This window comes from Agelaius tricolor, unplaced genomic scaffold (assembly GCF_023055355.1).
Source record: "Agelaius tricolor isolate 1412-34295 unplaced genomic scaffold, bAgeTri1.0.p SCAF_9, whole genome shotgun sequence".
NCBI lineage: Eukaryota > Metazoa > Chordata > Aves > Passeriformes > Icteridae > Agelaius > Agelaius tricolor.
The window spans coordinates 29,812,753-29,830,749 of NW_027269269.1; the positions used below are offsets into that span (position 1 = coordinate 29,812,753).

Sequence of the window (17,997 nt, forward strand, 5' to 3'; positions counted from 1 at the left end):
CTTTTAGGGATAAGAGTTTGTTATTTTGGGGGTAGGAAAAACTATCTTTCTGGTTAAAATATATTTTTAGCTCTTTTGCCAGCTTACAGTATGCAAACATGGGCATGAAAATTTTTTCGGCTATACCTCAAGAAGGTGCAGAACTAGTACAGAACTTTGGATTTCAGCACCTCTATGCCTTTGTTCTGTGGCTTATAAGATGTGTATTTTTTATCAGTTCAATGTTACTGTATATATAACATCTTTATGCTCTCTGGAATACAGTTTTGGTATAGTATCACCAAATATCAGAATAGTAATTACTATGTGCATCTGGAGCAATTCTCATTATTCTTGCTCATGTTCAACCCAGGAATAAATTGGCTATGCTTCTCAATTTTTTTCTCAGACTACCAAAAAACCCTAAAGTGTTAGATTGTTTCAGACTATATATAAGTGTATGCCAGATTGCCAGAGAGATAACTGAAATTTGGCCAGTCGAACTGAAGCTTTCTTAAGAAAAAACTTGGGAAAAGTTTGTTTTGAAGACACTTAGCAAAATATTCAGACTTTTCAGACCATGAAAGAAAACATGGTACACAGCTGCACAGGTAATACAAAGTGCAAATACTGCTGTCTCTTTACAGGAGCACTTCATACCAATGGCCATAACATTTGGGAATAAGGAGTTACAAAATAGATGGCATAAGATCTGTTGCATTTTGAGGATGAAGGAAGCCCCAAGAAAACCCTGTGGGGCAGCACTGCAAGCAAAGGACCCATGGGATGGGTTGGAGGATGTGGTTGTGTGGATGCAGGCAGATGTAGGCACCAGCCATCCTAGGGTGGCTGCTTCCCAAAGCTCTGCTCTCAGTCAGGATCCAAAATCCAGGATTTCTTCCATGTGGAAAATAAAGGACTACTCTTTGAAAACCCATTCTGTAATGCAAAGCAAAGCCATGCAGCTTTCGGATTTGAAAGACAGCAACCAGGGGTGGTGCAAAAGCATGGAATTCCTACAGTTTTTCTATCCTGCTAACTCACTCCAGGTGTTAGAGCAGAGGGACCATTATGAAAAATATATGTCTTGTCAAATTCTAGCTCCTTTTTCACTACACAGTTTATGAAACAAATGGTTTCCTTAATTTAGTATGCTGTCAGGCTTTTTTTCTCATGTTCATTGATATTTTTTCCTAGATGCAAATTTCAGTGACAGGATTATACTTATGCTAATTGAAACAATTTAAAGTTCTGGGTTGTGGGTGGGAAAAGAAGGTTTTTTTTTTTGTTGGTGAGACATTAGCTTTTGAGCTTCTGAAGTACTGAATGGCCCTCAGCTAAAAGATACAGTGAGACAGTAAAAAATATAAGACAGTAAAAAATATAAGTTTAGTAAGTGGAGCAGTGGCCGGTGAAAAGTGAAACGCCCAGGCTAGATAAGTGTCCAGCCAACCTCCAGCCAGTAAGGCACTTCCCCAACCCGGAGTCAGGGCTTTGTGCCCAAGGCGATGTCAAGCCTTGCGGACGTGTGGCCGCAGTAAAGAGCTCCGAAGTCGCAGGATGAAATGAAGAGGCGACCCTCAGTTTCTTCGGGGGGGTGGTTTTATTGGTAGGGAAACGTGCAGGTTCGGTGGAAGAAGCTGAGAGCCCCGAGGCAGGGAAAAAGCCTCGGTTTTACTGAGGGTGGGAGGGGTGAAAGATAGCAAATCAGAGAGGGATACATTAAGGATTGGCATGATCGGAGAACCCATCAAACACAGTTGCGGGAGGGACCCTGGCCCCTAACCCAATCACTCGACACCCTGGCCCGAACTCTCTAGAAAAAGAGGCAGGGGTGTCGAGTGACAGGCAGGCTGCCAGGGGTGGGGAACAAGAAAGATACATTTGGTAACCAAGACAACTGGGGAGGGGTTTGGGGATTGACACAAACTGGTAACAGGACAGGACTTTCTGAGAGAACAATGGAGGGAAAACTGAACAAGCATAAAACACACCACAACATCTCCCCCTTTTTCGTTTAAAAATAAAAGAACTGTAAGGGCAAACACTGTTCATTGGGGGAAAACTAAAAACAAACAAGAGACAGACATAAGGAATGACTCTGAATCAGGTCCTGCCCGGGGCAGGGAGAGGGTTAAACTGGGAGTGGCTCCATCCCTGGGAGCTTCCGCCGCCGCCGCCAACATGCCTCCGTGACCTGTTCTACGTTTTCTGCTCTCAGAGTCTTCCCAGGGCGGAAGGGCTTGACCCACTTAGCGGGGATCCATCTCGGACCTGAGGGGGTGGACACGCAAGCGTATCCCCTTCCCCAAGTCACTAGATCGAAAGGCCCCTCCGTTTTCCAGGTCTCCGGATCCTTAATCAGGACAGGAGGCCTGACCCTGGCCTGCAGCTGCTCATGTCTCCCGAAATGTCGCACGATAGGCGGATTGAGATTTTCGAAAGAACAGTTTAGGAAGTTAATGGTAAAAAGCGCCTTCGCGAGACGGATATGGGGGGACTCCACTTTCACAGCCACTCGCTGTTGTTCTAAAACTCTCTTTAGGCTCTGGTGGGTCCTTTCTACCACGGCTTGGCCTGTCGGGGAATAGGGGATGCCGGTCTTATGCTCTATTCCCCATTGTTGCAGGAAGCTTCTCAGCTCCCTGGATTTATACGCCGGGCCATTGTCTGTTTTCAGGACTTTGGGGATGCCCAGGACAGCAAACGCTTGAACTAGGTGTTTTTCACAATCTGCTGCCTTTTCCCCTGTGTGGGCAGAGGCATAGACTGCGCCGGAGAAGGTATCCACTGAGACATGTACGAATTGCAGACGGCCAAAGGCAGGGATGTGGGTAACATCCATCTGCCACACCTCGCAACTAGATAGACCTCTGGGGTTAGCTCCCAAGGGTATTGTTGGGAGCTGGTGGGACTGGCATTGAGGACATGTAGCCACGATCGCCTTGGCCTGTTCGCGTGTAAGATGGAATTGTCGAACAAGGCCAGGGGCGTTCTGATGAAATTTCTGGTGGCTGATCTTGGCCTGACTGAACAGATCAGGGAGTGGGGCAGCTTGAACAGGAGCGGCAAGGGCGTCAGCACGCCTATTGCCTTCCGCAATAAATCCAGGCAAATCGGTATGTGACCTGACATGCATCACATAAAAGGGTTGCTCTCGGTGGGAGACTAAGTTCACAAGCTTAGAGAGCAAGTTAAACAAAGGGATGTTTGATACCTCCTGTAAAATTGCATTTTCGGCTCTGGAAACTACACCCGCGACATAGGCTGAATCAGTGACCAAATTGAATGGTTCAGAGAACCTCTCAAAGGCTCTGACGACTGCGTCCAACTCAGCAACTTGAGGTGAACCTTCCACCTCTGTGACATCTGCCTCCCACCGCTGAGTCTGAGGATCCTTCCAAGTCATCACTGACTTGTGGGATGCTCCAGACGCATCTGTAAAAACTGTCAAAGCCTTCAGAGGAGTTCTACTCTGAACTGATTTTAGAGACAATGTGAATTCTTGATTGAATAATTTGTGGGCCGGCCGATCTACTGCGATTTGGCCGGTGTAGCTGTCCAAAGCCAGTTGAAGCATCTCATTTGTTTCCAGAAGGTTATCAATCATCTTTCTTTTTAGATGGCCTGAATCGAATTTTAAAGGAATGTGGATGCAGTCAAAGTCACAACCTGCCAACTCTCTGATCTGCGATCTAGCTTTTCTGATCAATTCTGCCACCAGCTCGGCTGGCTGCGTCATCCTTTTGGACCTGTGATGGCTGAGGAACACCCACTCTATGATTAAGAGGGGATCCCCCGAGCCCCGGTCCTTGCCCTTGATGGAATCGTCCCACTGGAAAATCACCCCATGGAGGTGTGGCAGCTTACTTAGAACAATGAATTTAAATGGCAGGCCCGGGTGATATCTGTGGGCCTGCCTGGCCGAGATGGAGTTTTGGATCTTCTCCAGCGCTGTCTGGGCCTCTGGGGTAAGGGACCTTGGAGAACTAAGCTCTTCTCCCCCTTTCAATAAATTGAAAAGGGGGGCTAGGTCTTCTGTTGGAATGCCTAGCCAAGGCCTTACCCAATTCAAGGACCCACACAGCTGGTGGACATCTGCCAGGTTTTTGATGTTAGTTTTAATAGCCAATTTTTGCGGAACAATGGTCCGCTTCGTTATTTCCAGGCCCAGGTACTTCTAGGGTGGCATCTGTTGAATCTTATCTTGCTGGAGCTCGAACCCTGCAACAACCAATGCATCGATTGTTAGGTCAAGCGCGTGGGTAAGTAGGTCGTTGGTCGGAGCGCACACTAGGATGTCATCCATATAATGGTAAATGATGGTGTCTTTGGCGGCTGCACGTACTGGGGACAGCAAGGAGGCGACGTACCATTGACAGATCATCGGGCTGGCCTTCAGGCCTTGCGGAAGAACTCGCCAATGATAGCGCTTGCTTGGGGCTTCACGGTTGATGGCAGGAACCGTGAAGGCGAAACGCGGAGCATCGTCCGGGTGTAAGGGAATTTGGAAAAAGCAATCTTTTATGTCAATTACGACCAAATTCCAATTTTGGGGGAGCATCGTTGGGGACGGCATCCCTGGTTGGAGAGGCCCCATATCTTCAATGATGTTGTTAATTTGGCGGAGGTCGTGAAGGAGCCGCCACTTATCTTTGTTGGGCTTTTTGATAACGAACACTGGGGAGTTCCACTCTGACATGGTCTCCACCAGGTTGCCCTTGAGTAGCTGCTCCTTAACGAGCTCATTGAGCGCCGCTAATTTTTGCTTGTTGAGCGGCCACTGCACTACCTGTACTGGTTTATCAGATTTCTAATTCAGTTTCCAGGTAGGGCGCTCATCAGTGACCGCTGCCCGAAAAACCTGGGGAGCTGCTGGGAGGTCAATTCGGGCTCCCCACTGGGCCAAGAGGTCTCTCCCCCACAGGGGTTCCGTGTAATCTAATACGAATGGGCGCACTGAAGCCAATTGCCCATCCGGCCCTGTAATTTGTACAACGCTCTTTGATTGACGTGCCAATTGTAAACCCCCGACACCTCGGATGTGGCCAGGCGCGTTTTGCAATTCCCAATGTGACGGCCATTCCCGGGAAGGAATGATCGTTACATCTGCTCCTGTGTCCAACAAGCCTTTAAGAGGCTTGCCCTCTCCCCCTTTTGAGATATGACAGGTGACATGAGGCCTTTCCCGCCTCAGGACCTGGGCCCAAGCTACTGTTGGATTTTGGAGTTCAGCCGGAGGAAACTCCAGGGCCCAAGTTATTTCGGGAACAGGGATCGCTTGCGCGATCACCTGTCCCTTGGGCAGGAAAGTGGGGGGTTGGACACAGTGCAGCCCCACGGCGAACAGTCCCGGGTCAGATGGCAGAAGACCTGGAATTATGTTCACCTCTAAAGGTGTGTGCTTAGTGTCTCCGACAACGACGTACTTACACCTTATCCGCCCCCAGTTTCCTGGGCATTCCGGGCTGACTGACACGAGTTGAAAATCGGAGTTCTTAAGATGTAGTGGCTCCGTCAGCTGCAGCCGGAAGGGTCTGAAAGCAGAAAAGGCAGTTAGCACGGGTCTAGGTTGGAGACATGCAACATATGACAAGTCCGGTGAGAATATGTCTTGTTTGGCAGGCAGCGGTCCCTGAGATCTCTCCTCCCTGCGTGGTGTTAGTTGTCCCGCCCTATTTTTATCATGGCGCAGGGGGGAACTGCGCTCAGATGTTAGTTTTTTGTCTGGGTTTTCCCCAGGAGTCCCTGCCCCCTTTTGAATTCATAAAATTCCCGCCGCAGCGGGCAGTCGGGCATCCAATGCCCGAGCTTTCCGCACAGATGGCAGGGTGATTTGGCGGCGGAAGGACCGGGAGCAGGCGAGCGGCAGGTGGCTTCAGAGAAGGTGTTTTCAGGCGCCTCTTCTGCGGCGCTGACTCGGGGTGGCAGCTGTTTTCTCTTCTCTCCCTCCCTAGATGGCATGATTAGGACTTTCCGGGTGCAGACTTCGAGCATATCGTGCAGCGAGGGGGGTGGGTGCATCGGGAGGCTGAGGATGGCATCCCTACACGCAGAGTTTGCATTCGTGGATGCTACTTCTTTCAGGATATGTTCCCGGGCAACTTCGTCCGCCACTTGCTGCTCGACAGCTTTTCGAAGACGCTCGACAAAATCGAGGAAAGATTCCTCGGCGCCCTGAAAGATTCTGGAAAAAGAAAGGAGAGGAGCCGCCCCCGGCAGCGCCAGGAACGCTTTCTCGGCTGCCCGCGCTGACTCCCGGAGTGCTTCCTGGGGGATGGCACTCGCCTGCGAGTGCCCATCTGCCCAGTTGCCGGTCCCAAGGAGTTGATCGATGGCTAGGACATTGCCCGTTAGGTCCAGCCCCGTGTGGGGCCGTTCCCGCAGGCTCGGGAGGGCCTCCGTCACTCTCCTCTTCCAGGCTGCCTCCCACATAGCCCGCTCGGTGGGATTGAGCAGACACGTGAAGAGGCGCCGGATGTCAGAGGGGGTGACATCGGCTTCGGTAAGTGTTGCCTGCAACACTCCCCGAAAGTATTCGCTGTCCCGGCCGTAATCTTTCTGTGCCTTGCACAGCTCCTTAATTTGTGAATGGTGTAAGGGGACCCACTGGCGACGCACCCCACCATCTCCCTCTGGATGGTAAACAACCGGGGCTGCGGATGGTATCGCAGCAGACCCCGGTTCCCGGTTCCCAACTGCTGCCCCCCCCCCGGAACCCAAAGCGCGGGAGCCGGCAGGGAGAGCGTGGGAACCGGGAGAGGAGGAGGTAGGGGCGTGGCTGGGAACTTGAGCAGGGCGATCCGATATCGAGGGACCCTCCCAGGAGGCGGAGACAAGGGGTGGAACCTTTTGACTGGCGGGGGGTGGAGAGATGGGAGGTGGTATGGGAGGGACCGAGGGAGGAGCTATGGGCGGGGATGTGGGAGGAGAAAGGGGAGGGACTACTGAAGAGGAGGTTTCTGGAAAGGAGGAGGGACCAGGAGGGGGGAAGGACGAGGGGGTAGAACACTGGGAGTGGCCGACTGGCAGGAAAGGGTTGGAGCTTGGGAAAAAGGGATTCTGGGGAGAAGAAGAGGGCTTTCCCGCCATTTCAGCCATGTGGTTGCCTCCATCTTGGGCCCCATAGGAGCCATTTTGGGGAATTGGAGGCGACTGGGAGCAAACTGGGGACTTAGAAATTAGGGTTTTGGATTTTGGGGTTTTAGAAACTGAGGACCTGGGGGCGGGAACAGGAGAGGTAGGGGAAGACGAGGAGCCCCTAAGAGACTGGCCAGGACTCTTAGGGCGGGGGGGCCGAGGATTTTGAAGGGGGCTAGGGGACGAATGGTCACCCTGCGCGGGGCTGGAGCGCGCTGCACCTTTCAGAATCCCGGTTTTACATTTGTGGGGACGGGAAGAAGGGTTAGGGGTAGAGGGAGAGGCGGGAGAACTGGGGCACGAACTAAAACTGACCGAAGGTTTTTCTGAGTTTCCTCCTGCTTTCAAGATAGATCGAATTTGTGAAATCCAAAAAGCTAACGGAGAAAGCGAGGTGTCTCGTGATCTAATCAAGTTTGATAACTTGGCATTTGCCCTCTGCCAAAAGGCAGGATCTTTAATTAGATCGGGGGAGACTTCGGGAAACTCAGAAAAAAGCCATCGGATTAATTTTTTAACTTCCTTTTTATCAACGGAACAACCCCCCCCGACTAGGATACCCACAACTTGGTAAAACAGCCCCTTCTGAGCTGCCGAGAGCGAAAACTTTGCACCCATCGCTCGATGTTATAAGTGGCAGCTGCGGAAAAGCCCCCCCCGTTCCAGTAAACGCGAAAGAAAAAAAATAAGGGTGCTCACCCCCGGCCCCTGTCTAGAGAAAAAGAAGGGTGGTGACGAAACACCAATAGAGGGGAAGGCGACAGGGAGAGTAGCAGAATACTCACGAAGTCCGGAGGCGACAAACTAAAAGCTGGAACGAGGGGTTTCCTGCGACAGGACGACTCCCAGGTGCAAGGAGCTGCCGTCCAGGGTCCCCGGGGAGCGCTACCTCGCGCACAAGGTCTGCTCGACCACAGGGTAGTTCCGCGACCGCTGGGATTCTCGAAATCCCGTCCGTGGGGTCCACGAATCCGAGAAAAGGGGGGGCCCCACGTTGGGCGCCAAAACTGGAGCAGTGGCCGGTGAAAAGTGAAACGCCCAGGCTAGATAAGTGTCCAGCCAACCTCCAGCCAGTAAGGCACTTCCCCAACCCGGAGTCAGGGCTTTGTGCCCAAGGCGATGTCAAGCCTTGCGGACGTGTGGCCGCAGTAAAGAGCTCCGAAGTCGCAGGATGAAATGAAGAGGCGACCCTCAGTTTCTTCGGGGGGGTGGTTTTATTGGTAGGGAAACGTGCAGGTTCGGTGGAAGAAGCTGAGAGCCCCGAGGCAGGGAAAAAGCCTCGGTTTTACTGAGGGTGGGAGGGGTGAAAGATAGCAAATCAGAGAGGGATACATTAAGGATTGGCATGATCGGAGAACCCATCAAACACAGTTGCGGGAGGGACCCTGGCCCCTAACCCAATCACTCGACACCCTGGCCCGAACTCTCTAGAAAAAGAAGCAGGGGTGTCGAGTGACAGGCAGGCTGCCAGGGGTGGGGAACAAGAAAGATACATTTGGTAACCAAGACAACTGGGGAGGGGTTTGGGGATTGACACAAACTGGTAACAGGACAGGACTTTCTGAGAGAACAATGGAGGGAAAACTGAACAAGCATAAAACACACCACAACAAGTAAGGAGTTGTAGGATTTTTATTTTTGTTTCTCTCTAGGTAGAAATATAAAATCTTGAATTAGAGTAGTCTGAAGACACAAGTGGTAAATATTCTGGAATCCCAACAGGAAGCAAGTAACCACAGTCTTAGCAGAGATGTATCATATGGAGTTCTGTCTTCACCTTTCAAGCTGACAGTAATTTTTCCATTAAAACAAAAATTGAATTCTAAAATCTTTTCAGACTCACACCTACCAAATACATTTCATATCTTATTTTAGTAGTTTTTCTCCTTAATCTCAACATGGACAGGGTTGAATCACTTCAGCTGGCAAATGCGGCAGTACCATAGGGCTTTAGAAAAGGAATGAAGTAGTAAAAGGATCTCAGCTGACTACCAGCTTTTATCACTGTGATACAGAACAAAATGTCATCAGTTTCAACTATGTTTGCACTCAGTCTGATATTGCTACCCACAAGGCATCTGCTGCAAGATTTAATTTTGTCACAGTGGTAAGTGTTTTTACCAGGGGAAATAGTTGAATGTGTGCAGTTAATGATAGGACATGTCTGCTGTTCCGCTGTCAAAAGCATCCATCTAGACATAAATATTTTACATAAGCTTAAAAAGACAAAGGCTAACATGATTTCTGCTATTTGTACACACATCAGTGCTGAAAAGGGTGAAACATCAGTCACATTTCTCTAGAATTGGCTAGGGATATGAAAATCTCTAACAGCTTGCTACTCAGATTGCCTGCACACATCTCCTGGCCTCTCTTAATAAGAGAGATGCAGTCTCTGTGGGGAGAAAGAGATAAAAGACCAGAGAGAGGAAGATAACACACCCACCTGTTGGAGATTCAGAGTTGCTCTTCATTTTTCATTATGTGCTGTAAAGGATCTTGTTCATCAGACTAAAAATTTAATGGGCGTATGGGGCACACAGGGAAATAGATATGAACTAGGTAAAAAAGACTTTGGATTGGAGAATCATTTGAAAAAAGGTAACACACTATTTGAATAAAGGAACAGACAAAAACAGAGAGCAGCCTGTGTTCCTAAGTGACCCTTTGCTGTTTAAGATGTACAGATCAGAACATTCTGTGCTGTTGTTTAACTGTGCATTGCCTTTGCCTTTGGCACTTGTATTTCTTATGTACTTCAAAAGCTTGAAAACTGAAATAATGGAAATAACTGGAATATGGGGCTTTTCTTCTTAGCTTTTCCATTTTCTTTGTATTTATGTCAAATAACCATTTTCCCCTTTGCCAGTTAATTTAAATCTGGAAAAAATATGAAACTTTGAAAAAAAAGTGAATTTTAGGTTTTTGGGGTTTCTTTGTCACTAACAACTTGTTGTCACCTTGTAAGGGCATACAGACTGCTAAAATTTGAATTTTAGCAGGGTCATGTACCTGGATCACTGCCAGAGCTATTTTTAGGCAAGCCCTATGCCAGTAGGGTAAAGGGAGATGTGCACCATGCACTGCAGCAGACCTTGGGTGCACAACAGCTGTGTTGGCAGTGATTAAATCTTTCAGAACATCACTGTGTGCTGCAGAGGAACACATTCTGGAAGGCATGTTGAGTAGGAGGATCCAGTGCCCTTTCCTCCCTCTCAGATGAGCCAATGCATCTCATACTTGGCTAGTAGCACTGCAATTTTCTCCTGCTGAATGTTCCTAAGACAGTTTGCTTTCACCGTAAACCAGTACTTTCAAGTTGCACTTATTCCTTTTGATGAATTGTTGCAAGTTTTTTCCTTCTAAAATGACTAATTTATCTCGAAGTGTTAAGGAAAGTTTGAAAACATAAATCTGAAGTCAAGAAAGCTAGAAGCTTGAGTATTGTGCAAATTCATGGTTTTGATTCTTTCAAGTATGCCCACTGTTAAGGAGAGAGAAAATGGACTTCTCTCACCTATTTTTTAAAAATGTAACTGAAATTCACAGCCAAATTGAAGGCAGCTACCTTCTTTCTTCCCAGTCAAATGTACAGGTTAATAAGAAATGACAGTTTTGAAATATTTGTAATCACTAGACTCCCTAAGACCAGTCACTTAGTGTGGTGCTGTGCATTGTTGTAAGGTCTTTGTTGGTCTAAAATATGACTTTTCCTTTTCTGTTGGTCGGAAAGACACATGTACTGTCTCATAGGAACAGCACTGGAGGCCCTTAAAAGGATACACATATTCATGGCATCTGCCTGGTTTTGGGGTTTTTTTTAATTTTGTTTTTTTACTTTGTGAAGATTTTTAGCACATGCCTTTCCTTTCTGAATATAAAAATGTCTGTTCTTGGCTCTTTTCTTTGACTAGTCCACTTTCACTCTAACATATTTTTGTGTCTCCCAAGGACATTACATTGGTAACTTCTAATCTAAACCTTGTGAATTTTTTTTCTTCCCCTATTGTCAGATAGTAAAAGATTTTACACTTGTTGTTAATTTCACACATTCCTGATAAGAAAGAATGGCTATCATTGTTCTAAACATGAAGTTGTATTTTTATTTATTTTGCCTTTTCATGCAGGGCTTGGATGAATTAGTGTTTGTACAAGTGACATGACAGGAAGGATCATTATTTCTATTGCTGCCCTCTGGGGAATTCACTAAATTGGGTTTGAAGATTGTGATATTTTCAAGCTCAAGTATGCTGTTCTCTAATGGCAGTTGCTTCCACTCTTTCTTTCTCAATTTTCAGTTTTTTCTGTCATGACTGTCTTTCTGTCTTCTACAAGTTCTGCCAGAAAATCCACGTTAGTAGTAATGTTATGTTTCACAGCATCCAAATATGTACTGATTTTACTCACAGAGCCCAGGCTGCTGCTTACAGCTCTGAAAGTTGAAGTTTTTCCTAACTTTAGTAGGGTACAGACTAATTTATTAGCATTTGAACTTTGTGTTTGAATCACAAAATGGTTATGGAGTAATATTTCATCAGATGACAGGAATACATTTTCCAGTAGTTGGAGGGCAAGAGTTCAAACACAACCATAGTGATAGGGGTTTTGGGTTTGGGTTGCTTTGTTTGAGTTTTATGTTTGTATTTTTAGTGGGTTTTTAAAGCAGTGGTTTCATTTAGTAGTGGCCTTCACTAAAAGAGGCTGTGGTAATCTCTGCTTCATAACACTTCAAACAAGTCCAACCTTCTGTCTTGCTTATGGTTTTCTTTTTGTCTTTGCCATGTGGAAGAGTAAAGTCTAATAGTTTTGTTACAAAACTGGCTTCAATATCTGTTTTCTTTTTTTTTAATGCCACTATAATCCCCAGGTTCTTGTACTTCCTTCTTTATTATGCAGCTGTAAATGTGTTCAACTTATTTTTACTGGAAAATGCAGGTTTAAAAATAATAACTTAGTTTGGGTAGAATTCCCACATTTAAATACATGCTGTCTGAGGGACATGGAATTGTTTTTGCTAACTTTCATGACAATATATTCACAGGCATGGACAGAAAATAATCATGAGCTGCTTTTGTGTTAACAGTAATCCAAAGACACTCTGTTGCCTTTGTGTCTTTCTTTTTGGTGGATATGTGCTGTGTGATCCTTGGCTCTTGTATATGTTCTTTTCAAACCTATGAAATACTTTGCTTTATATAAAACCTATATTTTAATTTAAAAATATCAGAGATGCATTATGCTATTTTAAAATTTTGCCAACCTTAAATGTTAGTTGTATTTTCTTTAGTAATGATTTGTAGTAGGCATCTGTGATCATGACAGTAAAGTGCACCTTGTAGCTACGCTCTTAGATGTATAATCAAATGGATGAAATACTTACTCAAAAACCAAAGGGAAAAAATACCAAAGCAAAACCAAACTAAAATGTTCTAGCAACTCCAAGCCTCACCTTCTGGTCTCTCTGACATATTACCACAAATTTTTGTGAAATTAATCATAAATTACCATCCCCATCACTGGCCATCATTAACTCAATTTCTACAACATTTCTGAAGCTGAACTTTACACTTACATATTCAAACTGGGTTTTAAGGCTTTTTAAGCAATGTTATACTCCTACCTTACCTTAGACAGCTGAGTTCAATCTCAATAAGTTATTGTACCTTCTTGCTTTGTATTTGTTCTACTAAACAATCACTGTATCAATATTAGCATGTGCTACTTACAATAGGCTGTAATACTGTTGTGATTGAAATAATGATGCTTGTAAAACAAGCTACAGTCCTTGGATAGATTAACATTTTTATACTGACTTTTCTATTTAGCTGTGCCATCCTGACTTGAAGTCCCCACAAAGGAGATATTCAATTTCAAGGCAGAACTCGCTTGCCATTTCTTGCCATGATGCAGTCTCATCTGCCTACCTACACTTAATCCTAACAGTATTTATGGAAGATCTAAAGTTATTCTTTCTGAAGGAAGAATGCTGAATATTTTTCTGTCTAATATCAGTGAATTGTTGCTTTGGGAATGAATTGAGAAGTTTCTAAAGTATTTGATCTGGCATTACTTTAATTACCAGAATTACTGGTAACCAAGCTTCTTGCAAAGTCAGCTCAAGCTTCTCCTTCACTTTCTGGGACATTGAAAATTCTAATAGTTTACTCCCTTACTGGTAGTATCTCATGATAGTTAAGACTTCCTCATGGCAATATCTGGTGATAGGTTCTTCATCCTAGATTACCTTGAAATCAATGTGTTTTGGTGCCCTGGGCATCTTTTAAAAAAGGAAGCCCCAGCAGAGCAAACTTTCTAAGCATGTTGCATGTCAAGTCTTTAACATTTGTTATATCCACACTATTAAATGCCTACACTTTGGCTAAAACACCCCTAGCTTTCTCTTAAAGCCTCTGCCAGTTCAAACTCCAATACAGTGAGGAAAAGACAGTAGCTCCTGGCTGAGATGCACCTTCTGAGCTGTCCCAGTGAATTTGCCACTAGGCAGCTGCTGTTATTTCACTAGAGATGAGGAGCCCAGATGCTTGAGTCATCATGTTATTGGTGCCTGGATGTGTCAGGAGCTAAATTAACCTACAGGATACACTGATACCTGCTGTCAATTTTTGTCTGGCTGCGGTTGGGAGGATTTCTTTAACTTTTCTGTGGAGAACCATCTACCCTCCTTTGCACTAGCAAGGCTCCAGGGGTGGCCTGGAGGAGTGCTGTTGGCTGCATTCCTTCTCTTTGGATGATGTTACAAAGCCATACTCATGGAATAAATGCCATACTCATTGCTGCAAATCTGACCTTGGCACATTGACATGGCAAGAGATCATCTGGAATGAAAAAAATGTTTGCTCTGAAGTTCTCTTTTTTCGGGTCTTGTTGCACCAGCTGCAGTTTATGTAATGCATATGAATACAGGTAGAATTTCCTTTGGTAAGGAAATTGCAGACAGCACGCCCAGGCATTTTTTATTGACCCCTGAAAAGATCTTGCTGTGCTTTATCTGCAATTCTAGTTGCATTCCCTTGACAGCAGGAACACGTTTTCCATGGTGGGCATTTCTTGCTGCTTGCTGTCCTCTCTGACTGGTGTGTGTGACACCACCTGCAATCTGTACCCTCTTGGAAGTGAGGTTCAGCATCCAGACTAGGCCAAACACAGAGTTATTTGTAGTCTTGTTGATTCATAATGATGCTGGAGACTAATGCTTGAGACGTTCTTTGTAATGTAATTGCTACATAATAAAAAAAGTGCAAATATGATTGCAGGGTGATCTAAAAGGGATGTTCTATTAGTCTGGATGGGATAAAAGCAGACTGAGTTTGACAACAAGTCTAGCACTCTGTAGTTTGAAGTAACATCTTTCAGTCTGACATTACCAGTATGGATGGAAGTAGGAAATAGATGCTTTGAGAGTTTAGGTTAAGTACTATGCTGGATAACTTAAAGTTATAACTGATTTGTATTATAATTGTCCACCTGGACAACTAGTATTCCCTACCCTAATAGAAGGCTTTTAGCACTCAGCTGTGTGAGCTCCCCTCTGAGCTCTGTCCTTCAAGCATTCAGGTGATGTGATACAAACTTTTTAACGCAGAAAAGTTCTTGAAAAAAGTATTGTCCTAAAATTCAGTTGAAATTATGTGTTGTATACTTTTAGAGGCAGCTGGACTGAGTGAGGAGTGAAATGAGAAATCAAGCACTTGGACCATGTTTTATGGGATGTGCAGCCTACACAGTAAGTCAAGGTAATATGATATTATCTCCCTTTATTATTCCTAAATTTATCTTTTCTCTTCACATGCATCAGTATTGCACCTAGTTCAACAGATTTATGTAATATGATCTAAAACAAGGGTTTTGAGTGGTGATTGGTACTGAATTCCAGAATGGTGAACCAGGGAACACAAATTTAGGCAGACCTTGCCTGGCCTATGCAGACCTGTACCTTGAGTGAGTTCTGCTCACCCAACACTGCCTCAGTGTTGATTACTGCTCAGCTGGTAGCAGCAACAGGGCCAACCCCCAGGTAGCCCATTAATGGACTTGATCTAAACTGGGATTCAGTGTCTGTACTTGAAAAATTATTATTTCCTGGTATTTTGGCACCTGACAACTAGTCTGGTCAAAAATTTCCTGTCTCAACTCAGATCTGAGATTGGGCAGGGATACTTTCAGCAGGCGTTAAATGATATTTGGAGCCAAAGGATGTTTTCCAACATAACTGGATCTTTTATGCCAGCTGGCATGTTTAATTTATGTCCCTTTGTATGTTGTATTTGCTAATAAAGACAAAACCTTTTCTTGTTAAAGTTCTAACACTTACCAACTAAAAATAGAGCCTCCAGGTCAAAGTGTTTTCAAAGTGGACCTGAGGCTCCATTGAGAGATTAAACTCATCTTTATGTCAAGTTGGATTGTAGGCACATAAAATTTTCCTGTCAGCTGGGATGGGACATATCTTGGGCTGAGGACTGTCAAGTCCCTGCACCATTGTGGATTTTTTCCTGCTCCTACTTCAGAGCATGTAGCTTATGTGTTTTTCCACTACACTAAAGCACAGGGAATAACTGATTCTTGAGTAGCCTTAAGATTATATGGCCAGAAACTGGTAAAAGATGAACCTTTGGCTCTGAAATTTCTTTTTACCTACCTAAAGATCCCTTATGCTTTCAAAATCTTGTAGAACTAAGCATGTTCTTAATCCCCTGTTTTTTCCATCTTTGGAGATTTTTAGGTATCTTGTAGAGTGGCGCTGTAGGAACCATCCCTGATTTGTTGGACCTTTATTTCAGAAAGTGTTGGTCATAACATTTAGGCAGGTGTTTGAAAAGCCACACAAGGCTGCTGGTGGTACATCCCATGGTCAATAGGTCTCTTGAAAGCACCTTTGGACTAAAAAGCATCCATTCACTGAAGTACCTCTTTTTGGTGAAATTTTCTAATATTTTGTTTCTGAAGCTTGTGGAGAGGGTTAATTGAATGCATAAATACTTTTCTTTGTGTAAGTCTTCTATTCTTTTTGGCTTGGGATTTTTTTTTCCTTTTATAAACATTTCTGACTGTCCACCTCCCAGTTCAGAAATGACCCATTTTTTTTCATTTATAAAGCTACTATGTCATCTATCCTGGCCAGCAGGCTATCCTTCTCTGCAGTCATATATGAAATTTGGTTATAGTCTTCAGATAGAATGAATATTCAAAATTTTTGGAGGTGACTTAACTGTGTGTCATTGATTAAGTATATTTTAGCTTATAACTGTAATCAGAGCTCTGTTATTCAATTAAAAAAACAGTCTTGATTCAACCTTTAACTCACCCTGTGGTGTTTGTGTTGCATGGTTAAAACATTGGAGTTTTTTCTAGACAGATAAAAAAAAACTGTCATGAAAAGACATGTGTTGATATTTTGATAGAAATATAGTAATCTAGTGATTAAATTATGTAGCTACTTATATGTCATGCTGTAAATGTATTTGTACTTGGTACGGTACCCTGGTTATGGAACTTTTACCACCCCTACAGGTTACATTCCCTGGGGTTACATTCTCTGGGGAAGTGTTTGCCTCCATAGTAGAGGGCTTCTGTAGTTTTGTTGTCTGGACAACGTTTTTCTTTAATTGAACCATAAGTCTGTTCTCAGCAGGTATTTATTTTTCAGTTACCTGCTGCAGCTACTGCAGACTTGAAGAACAGGTTGGCTCACTCAAAGCCTTTTCTATTTTCTTGCATTATATTATCTGATGTAATCAAATAGATCACTCCTATTTACAGACCCTGTCTTCCATAGGAAAAAAAACCAATCCTATGCAGCTGAAAAGGGTCACCCCTGAAAAGTCCCAAAAGGTGGCTAGTGTCATGCAGATGAAGAATTTACTTTATGTATTTAGTTACTCATGAAAGAATGTTGCTATTATGACCCTCTTATAGATGAAGGTCCTGTAAAGAAATGGGTGAGGGTCTCATGTGCAACATGAACATGGGTAACAAAAATGCTTTTCCATCCAGAAAGAAGCCTGAAAGACAGTTATTTTTACCCTGCATATAATGTGGGAGTTGCTTGATCTCCAGAAAACCAGCCAGGGCCTCACTAAACCCTTGTCTTCATGATGCAGCTGGCATTTTCTGCCTCAACTTCCCTGCTGTGGCTGCTAAAGGCACAAAGGTGTTTTACTACTGGTGAGTGAGGGTGTAGTGAGGGATTAATTTCCAGCCCCTCTCCACAACAAGATCTCCTTAGGGTAAGAGAGAGGTGATACTTTTTTTATGTTGGATTTAAAAACGCAGCTATGCTGCAGAAAGGTTAACAAAAAAAAGAAAAAAGTTAGTTTGTGAAGTTAAACCTGCTTGGATACTTAATGCAGTGCATCAGTGAATGCACAGACAGAGTGATGCAGAAGAAGACAAGACAGCATTGGAGGTAACTGAGTATTCCCTGTTTTTCCAGGTGATAGCTATCAAAAAATGATGTCATTTTTAAAAGTGATAGCACCTAACTTTTGTTACATTTACATAGGGGTCTCTTAAATGCACTGCTACAAATCTATCTTGTTGTATTTTTATATATAAAGTAGATTTATCTCTTTTGTTTGAGACCCACCTGTTGCCTGAATTCATTTTTAGGAGAGAAAATGTTTTTCCCTTTCCCCTTCTAATGAAATATGGCATTTCTTCCTTATATAAAATTGCGCTTTTGGACCAATAAGTCTCTGCTGACCTCAGCCAAGGTGGACATGCTTATTCAGAAATTCATATGGAGATAAAGTATTTTTAAATAGAAAAATATGCAGTCCTGGCCCTTGGAAATAAAAATCTCTCAAATCTAACTCTGCCAGTTGGTATAAAATATCTTTGTGATAGTTTGTCCTCTCT

At 44.4% G+C, this 17,997-nt stretch overlaps 1 long non-coding RNA gene across 1 annotated transcript in view; it reads left to right on the forward strand.

Annotated features, from left to right (window-relative positions):
* The first annotated feature begins 14,767 nt into the window (after nucleotides 1-14,767).
* LOC139593205 (uncharacterized) overlaps nucleotides 14,768-17,997 on the forward strand; it is a 39,121-nt gene continuing 35,891 nt past the window's right edge. The window contains exon 1 of the long non-coding RNA XR_011680212.1: nucleotides 14,768-14,873. This is a non-coding gene — a long non-coding RNA (uncharacterized lncRNA). The remainder of the gene's footprint in view (nucleotides 14,874-17,997) is intronic.